A 7,657-nucleotide genomic window follows, 5' to 3' on the forward strand; every position below is an offset into this window, starting at 1 on the left:
AAGGCCAACAAGGCTAGATCTCAGAGCAAGGTTTCAAATTCAAGGGTCACTGGCTCCTACTCATGATAAGAACAATCTATTTTTATATAAACATTCATTTGCACAATAACAGTCCTGTTGCCTGCAGGGAGAAGTCCTCTAGACTGCTATTGTCAGACGAGTTAAAAATGTACCTGTGGGAATATCTCAGATACAGAGACGGCATTGTTATGGGTTGAGTAATGCCATTAACCAGACTGTGAGAAAAGTTTGCTGTTAGAATAACAGCAACTGCTAGAAAGAGGTATTTAATAATTAACTCTGAAGAAAAACTATTCAGGAAAGGGATTTCCGTCTGTTTAAAACCTGTCAGAGCTCCTAACACTTGGATTCTGCAGCTTTATTCGGGATTATATATATCACCTCAAGAACCAGCTCGCCAAGTTACTAAATTAAAATGCTGGAGAAGATCAAGCATTGCCTTTTCTAATTATATTAATATTAAAACAAAAATCCATTTCAGACAGAACTGAAGATGGGGGGTACAATCCCAGCACGCCATGCGTTTCACACCTCTCCACAGTTCTGCAGAAAAGGTCACGTAGAAGAAAATCTGAATTGAAGACCGACTCCAACGGGCAATTTGCAATTCGATGGGTTCAATCTCCACTTTGCACTCTTACTTTAAAGCTGGCAATAACCGGCACTGCCTCCCGAAGAAGCGATCCCACCCTCCCTCACTCCTCGGACCATTCCACTCTTGCCTCCAGACTGCTTTTATCTCTGCACTAACACGAACAGTGAAGCAGAACAAAGCATCGATCCAGGTTAAACACCAGCTTTTTTTGTTTTGGGAGGTTAGCTTCAGCATCCATCACGTCTCTGAACTGGATCACTATGCAAATGTTTGCATAAGCAGCAGGAGGAAGATGGCAGAGGGCCAGAAGCAAACAGCCAGGGCATGAAAAGGGCAGAACCACTTTTTCCAAAGGCAGTATTAATGCTTGCCAGCGTAAAGTGAATCTGAGACACCACTGCCTCGGTGACAGGAAACAAATCTACATAAATGTGGCCATCTGATTAACTCCAATGAAAATCTCTTGATAATTAGTACCAAAATACCATAACTCCGAACAGGACAGCTTGCTGAAACCCACTGATACAAAATTCATCCAGGCAAATGCAAAACCTAGAAGAATACATCTACAAGAAGAAAAACAGAACATGCACAAAGAGTGCTAACCCAGCCCATAGCAAAATCTCAGGGGAAACGAGGCACTTGGAGCTCCCCCAGGCCCACCAGACGAGGAGACAGCTTTGGCATTGATGCAACACCACATGAAGCTGTGCTGGTCAGGCTCCAGTCCTGGGGGCCTTCTGCAAAAGGGCCAGCATAGCCTCCAATGCGATCTTTACCCTGCTAGGAAAAAGAGTGGCCAGGCAGCAAAACGAAGCACTGTTCCCTCGGCATGCCCCCAAGGGTCCTCCCTTGGTCAGCGCCCGGCAATGCCCCTCACATACAGGACACAAGATGCGGTGCTACCAGACTCGATGCCCTCTGGTCTCTGCAGGCTTTCACGCTACTGGAATGTCTCCCTGCTGCACTGCAACGCAGCCCACGTGCTACTGCAGGCACTGACTTAGAAAGGCTAAATCATGAAAAATACTTTCTTGTGGCTCAGGAGCTCAGAAGATATCCAAGGGTCAGAAAGGTCCACTTCATGCCACATAGCCTCAGGGCCAGGGAACACCTCCTGGTCCGATTTTATTTAGAAGTATAGATGTAGTTTCGGAGACTGAAAAATAAAGAATGAACACGTGTATGAAGGCTCTAAGAAAGTTAATCTGTTATCCTGCAGTTCCCTTGATCTGCCTCTGTGAAATGGGGCAACTTGATTTGAGATTCTTGAGTCTTCTCTAAAGCACTTCCACTAGAATAAAATGCTAGAAAACCAAATCACTTGCATGTTATTCGAAAAAACCTCCCTCCATGGTAATTACCTAAACAAATTTAATCATACACTATTTCGCTGTTCACAACCCCCATAATTATAGTTTTATTCCCTATACACTAGTCCTTCACTTAAATTCACTTTGGTTACGCTGTCTGGTAATGCATTTTTGATCTCTCTGTTAAATAACTGAAACACCCAAATAAATATTTTAGATGATGTGTGCTGAGGCTTAAGTATTAAAGTATTAGAATGCCAAGCAAAATTCCTCCTTTACTTTTTTCTGAAGCTGTTGTTTCGCAACATGGCATCTCTTATTTCAAAACTTAAATATTGATTTGGAATCAGTATTGAAAATCAATTGTCATATCCATTTGTTCTCATCGGCACCACCAGAAGATTATTCTTACTGCCCTGTTTAAGGGCAGATTTATGCGGTCTTGATTTCTTTGCTAGGTGATCTGCACAGGTGACAAACTGTTTTGCAAAAGGGCTCAAGAGTGACACCTTTTTCCCTTTTTTTTTTTTTAAGGGAAAAAAAGAAGAAAATTGAGTGAAGTAATTGTTGAACCTGCTTCTTATTTCTGAGCCAGCTTGTTATCCCTTGTTCATGTATATTTGCACAGCACAGACTTGCCATGAAGAGGCTAAGCCCCATTAACTTCTGGTATTTAGAGTCTTAAATACCAACATCACATGATTAAAGTGGGTCTTAAGATCAGACTGTAAGAATGTAATTTTTTTATTTTGTTTTTTTTTTTTTTTTTTTTTTTTTTTTAAACAGATGTACTTTACCATTAGCACTCCTGTGCACATACAAAATCTACACATGCAACCTACTTCTGCAAATGCAGGGTACTTTTCTAAAAGTTCCTTCAGCTTCCAAGTAGCTTTGGATGCTAAAATTCTCCTTCGTCCTCTGTCTGTTCTACTTAGTTTTTATTTACCTTCTAAACTATTCAGCCAGTCATGGTATCTTCACGGAAAGGCTGAAGTTCAATCAGGCAGATGCAAAGAGAGATTTTGGGGAACGATAGATCCAAAGAATACAGGAGAAAAGAAATTTATTGTACTGAATGAGCAAGGCTGGAAGACAGGCAGAGAAGCAGATGTAGAAAAAGCTTAAAAACATTTGAAGTAGAAGTTCAACATGAGAAAACAGAAAAACGTTTGAAGTAGGAGTTCGACATGAGAAACCAGAACCTGCTAGAAGAAAGAGGAACCAGCTGTAAAGATTTAGCACAGAGCATCAGAGTCAGGTCGGTTAAAATGGTTAAACATCTTTTAAAATTAAAAAAAAAAAAAGATTCAAACGTATTAGTAGGGGAAACATAGCAAGTATTTATAAATGTTAACCACAGTGAAGTTTACAGTAAAGGCCAACTCCCACTGGCAATATAATATTTTAAGTGCCTTCTTTTAAGCACCTGCAAGGTTTCCAGTGCAATTCTGTCTGACCTTTATTTAAAGGTCATTCTTCCACACAAGGAATTACGGCCAGCCCCGTGAGCCCCAAGGCAGGTAGCTCCTAGGCTCTGTTCATTTCTATTGTTTTTAATATGGCCTCTAATTTTGTACATTTATTAGACCTTCCATTTTCCAATAGATAGACTAACAAACAACTCGTGAGTCATTCTTTAAATACTGCTTGCAGTGGATACTATAGTTTACCGAGGACAAAATCATAATGCACTTTGAAGTGTTGTTAAATAAGAGACTGGATCCCATAGCAATTGCATACACTTACTTGTAAAAACACTTTCAGTTTGAAAAATCATATGTTCAGATTGTATTAATCCACAATTCTAAAACGCTTTAAACAGATGTTAAGCAAAAGAAACTAAGTAAGTAGCAACTAAATAACTAATTCAAATATCACGAAAAACAACAAAACTTTTTAAGAAAATGCACCAAGCATATTATCCCAGATACCAAAGTTCACCAGCATCCCAAATCTGAGATGTGTCTTCTTGGACTCATAAATTCAAATAAATACCCATTTCTAAGCAAGTAGGATTGGATATGTCATACAATCTTTATATTTTGATCTTGCTAGGAGCAAAAATATATAGAGTAATCTGCTGAGATCCTTTTTAAGCAATTTCATATCTTGCATGGAGAATCAATCATGTATGTAATCCCACTGCAGTCAACAGAATTACTTTAGGAATAGCTCCAACAAGACTTGACCCCGCATGTTGTATTCATGAGCAAAGCAACAGCCAGGGTAAACTATGAAAAGCAAACATGAAACATTGAAACGTTTATCCAGTTCTGGATCCAATAAGGCATTTCTTCATAATATGACAGCTTTTCAGTTATCAAACCAGGAAAATATGCTATGGATTCAGCTGTTACACTGACTCTGTCCCCAGTCCAAAGTACAACTTATAAATATTTACTGTCATGAAGTATACTTGCATATAGTAACTGGAGATTTCAAAGTTGCAAACTTCAGCAATGTTAAAAAAAAGGAAAGCAATTCCCCTTCAGTCATCTAAAACGAGAATGATTCAGTGTGAGTAACTAGCTATGAATTGTTCTCTAAGTAATGTGGAAGTATTACACCACTTCAATTTTTAAAAGTCATTATGTATTTATAAAAGACAGATATAATGGTCATTTTGGTTTCCCCAGAAATTTTCCTTACAAAACAGAAGCATGTAGGGCAAGCAATTTTATCTTCTAGCCTTGGTGGTGGAAACACCAGCCTCTGCTTGCCCTTGACTACGTAAATATCAAAAAGATTATAATATGTTGGAAGGGAAAGGACATAGGAGAATTTAAAAAGATTTACAACAGGAATTTGAAAAAATTTCAAAGCTTGTTGAACATATTTACCTCAGGTTCATCTCCCTGGCAGACAAAGAAGCTTATATGCTTGTTAATTTGCATTTTATGCTTATCAACTTTTTTCCTCTTTATCCATAAAGAAAATATTTTTGTGATAATTCAAATACAAACATAATTAAATGTTAACAGAGAAGCACTGCTGTCTTGTTATGTAGATTAGATCAGGTCATGAGAGTAGATAAAGCACATTCCCTCTTCTCCTTACATATGGGTTAGCATTCAGAGTTTGCTATAAAGTTTAACCTGAATCTTCTTCAGATGCAATCCTAATGGGGGCTACTATGTTAATTTAATTTATTTGCTGTGTTGCCAAAAATAGTCTCATTGTTTGCATTATTGTAATCAAAGAAATAATATGCCAGTTAAAAAAAACAAGGCTTCAAATAGATGCTCTGTTTTTCTTATAAAACGATGAGTTATTCTTGTCCAAGAGCTGGTTGAAAAAAATTCAATTACCCTTTCTTGTTGTGTGTGTTGGGGTTTTTCCTTGTTTAGTTTCAAGAAATTCATTTTTATTTCAACTCAGCAGGAAACACTCCTTGAAGTCTGTAGAGGACAGCTGGTACCCAATGTCTTCAGCAGCCTGCTAGGTGGGATCTGGGGTCACAGACCTCAGACTCTCCAGGTCTGCATATCTGGGGCAGTCCCCCCCAAAGTGCCCTGTAGTTGGAGATTTCCAAATTACACCACTCCAGCGCAGTGCTCTAGGGAGGACAGCAATACAGGAGTTTTGTTCCAAAGCCCAAAGAAACCAAGTTTTGAAATACAGAAATCCTCCACAAAACAGAATTTTTTTCTCTACGTAGATCTGCTTAACTAGAGCAGTTTGCAAGCTACCAAATGCAGAGACCAGTTTCATTGATCAGCTTCATTTGTAGTTAGGTTTCATTTGAATTACTAATAAGAGTCCAGAAATCTCAGATGAGGAGCAGTTGTACAAACATAGGTCAACTTGTGACCATTATTTTTCACCAGCATCAGTAAGTATATTGGCAATACATGAAGCAACATAGTAGGCAAATAAATGTCTAGTTCAGTTGCTGCCTTAATTTCTGAATAGCTGAGCAGAAACAAGCCCTGGCCTCAGTTAGGACCACTAAACCAACTCGCGTAGAGAGGGGGGAAGAAAGGCAGAAGGAACTACCTGGCCTTTACATACTTAATTTATTTTCTTAATCAAGAGGGAAGCAACAAACAAATGGTGACCCAGAAAGGAGGCACTGTACAAGAACTAGGGCAGGTGACCAGCCCTTGGTTTAGCCAAACTCCAGCGTAAGCAAAGCTGTGTGCCGCGTCCTCGCTATCTTTGCGCCCATCTGTGTATGTCTGCAGCAAATATCCCTGCTTCCCAGTGACAGATGGTCTCCAGGCCTCTTTTATCCTAATCGCAGAAAAATTTACCTGATTTTTTCAGAGGAAATTTTGAAAAAGAAACGCCGCTGATCTTACCTGCATCTTGCCTGTTTATTTTCCAACCCAAGGTAAGCATATCTTGGGCTTTAATTTATACTCCAGCCTGTGCAAGCAAGTCTGAGCTCATGGCGCAATTAAGGACATTCTTTAGGATTGTGTACGTGAACAATGATGGTGATGGCAGCCTGGGGAAAAATACCTGCAGGCTCGGAAAGGTTAAGTGATTTGCCAAGATAACCGAGGCAGCACAGTGATTCTGTAGAAGAACTGAGAAATAAATTATTCTCTTGACCTTTGAGATTTTGATTCAACTCATTGTAAAGATAAGAAACTCATTTTTACCAAATTATATCTAGCCAAAATTTAGGCAATCAAGACACAATAAAACTGATGAAAAGAACCAGTTTTCCTCACTGACTACCAACACTTAATTGTTGCCTTCAGAAAACAGCTCAAGAAATAAAAGATCACTTCTTAGGCAAGAAGAAAACAGAATGAGAGATGTGTTTATGATTATTATGCAGAAGTAGGGAAACAAAAAACATAAAGAATACTAATGTTTAAAAATACAGAAAGATTCATAACAAACTCTTCGTGCTTTCGTCACTTAAATGCCAGGTGTAGTTTGGAATTTAGTATTAAAAATAAATAGCATGCTAAATCACCCTGGGATAACTGCTTACCGTACTTTTGATTTAGAGACAGAGCTTAGAGTACCAACAGTACTGTTTTTCTGAAGTATCCCTCTCTCAGTGCAGAATCAAGACAAATATCAGCTTCCATGAACAAAATTACATGGATTCTTTCTTGTGTCTGAGAGTCACAGAATCATCAAGTCATTTGGGTCGGAACAGTCTCCAGAGGTCTTTAGTCCAACCTCCTGCTCAAAGCAGGTCCAGTGATGAGATCTCCTTGGGCTGCTCATGCCTTTACCCAGGAAAACCTCCAAGGGCGGAACTATATAACCTCTCTGAGCAACCTCTGCCTGACTGTCCTCATGGGGAAAAAGATTTTCCTCATACCCAGTCTGAAATTCTCTTGTTTCATCTTACGACTGTTGTCTCTCATCCTTCTGCCATGCACTGCTGCACAGAGTCTGGCTCTGTTGCCTCGCTGTCCTCCCTGTCTGGGCTGGCTGATGCTCCCTGAAGCCATCTCTCCTCCAGGCTGAAGCCCCTGTCCCTCAGCCTCTCCTTGCAGAACAAGTACTCCAGCCTCCACCTTCTTGGTGGCTCTCCCCAGAACCTGGGGGAGGTCAACGTCTTTCCTGTACTGGGGCAGGTGCAGAACTGGACACACTACCAAGCGCCGGGTGGTATAACCCCTTTTCTCAATCTGGTGGCTGTGCAGCTTGCAGGACAGCCAGTTTGCTGTTAGCTGCTGTTGCTGCCCGGCGCTGCTGGCCCATGCCCGGCTCGCTGCCCGCCTGGACACCCCAGTCCCCCTCCTCAGAGCTTCTC

This window comes from Calonectris borealis, chromosome 14 (assembly GCF_964195595.1).
Source record: "Calonectris borealis chromosome 14, bCalBor7.hap1.2, whole genome shotgun sequence".
In the NCBI taxonomy this organism is placed as follows: domain Eukaryota; kingdom Metazoa; phylum Chordata; class Aves; order Procellariiformes; family Procellariidae; genus Calonectris; species Calonectris borealis.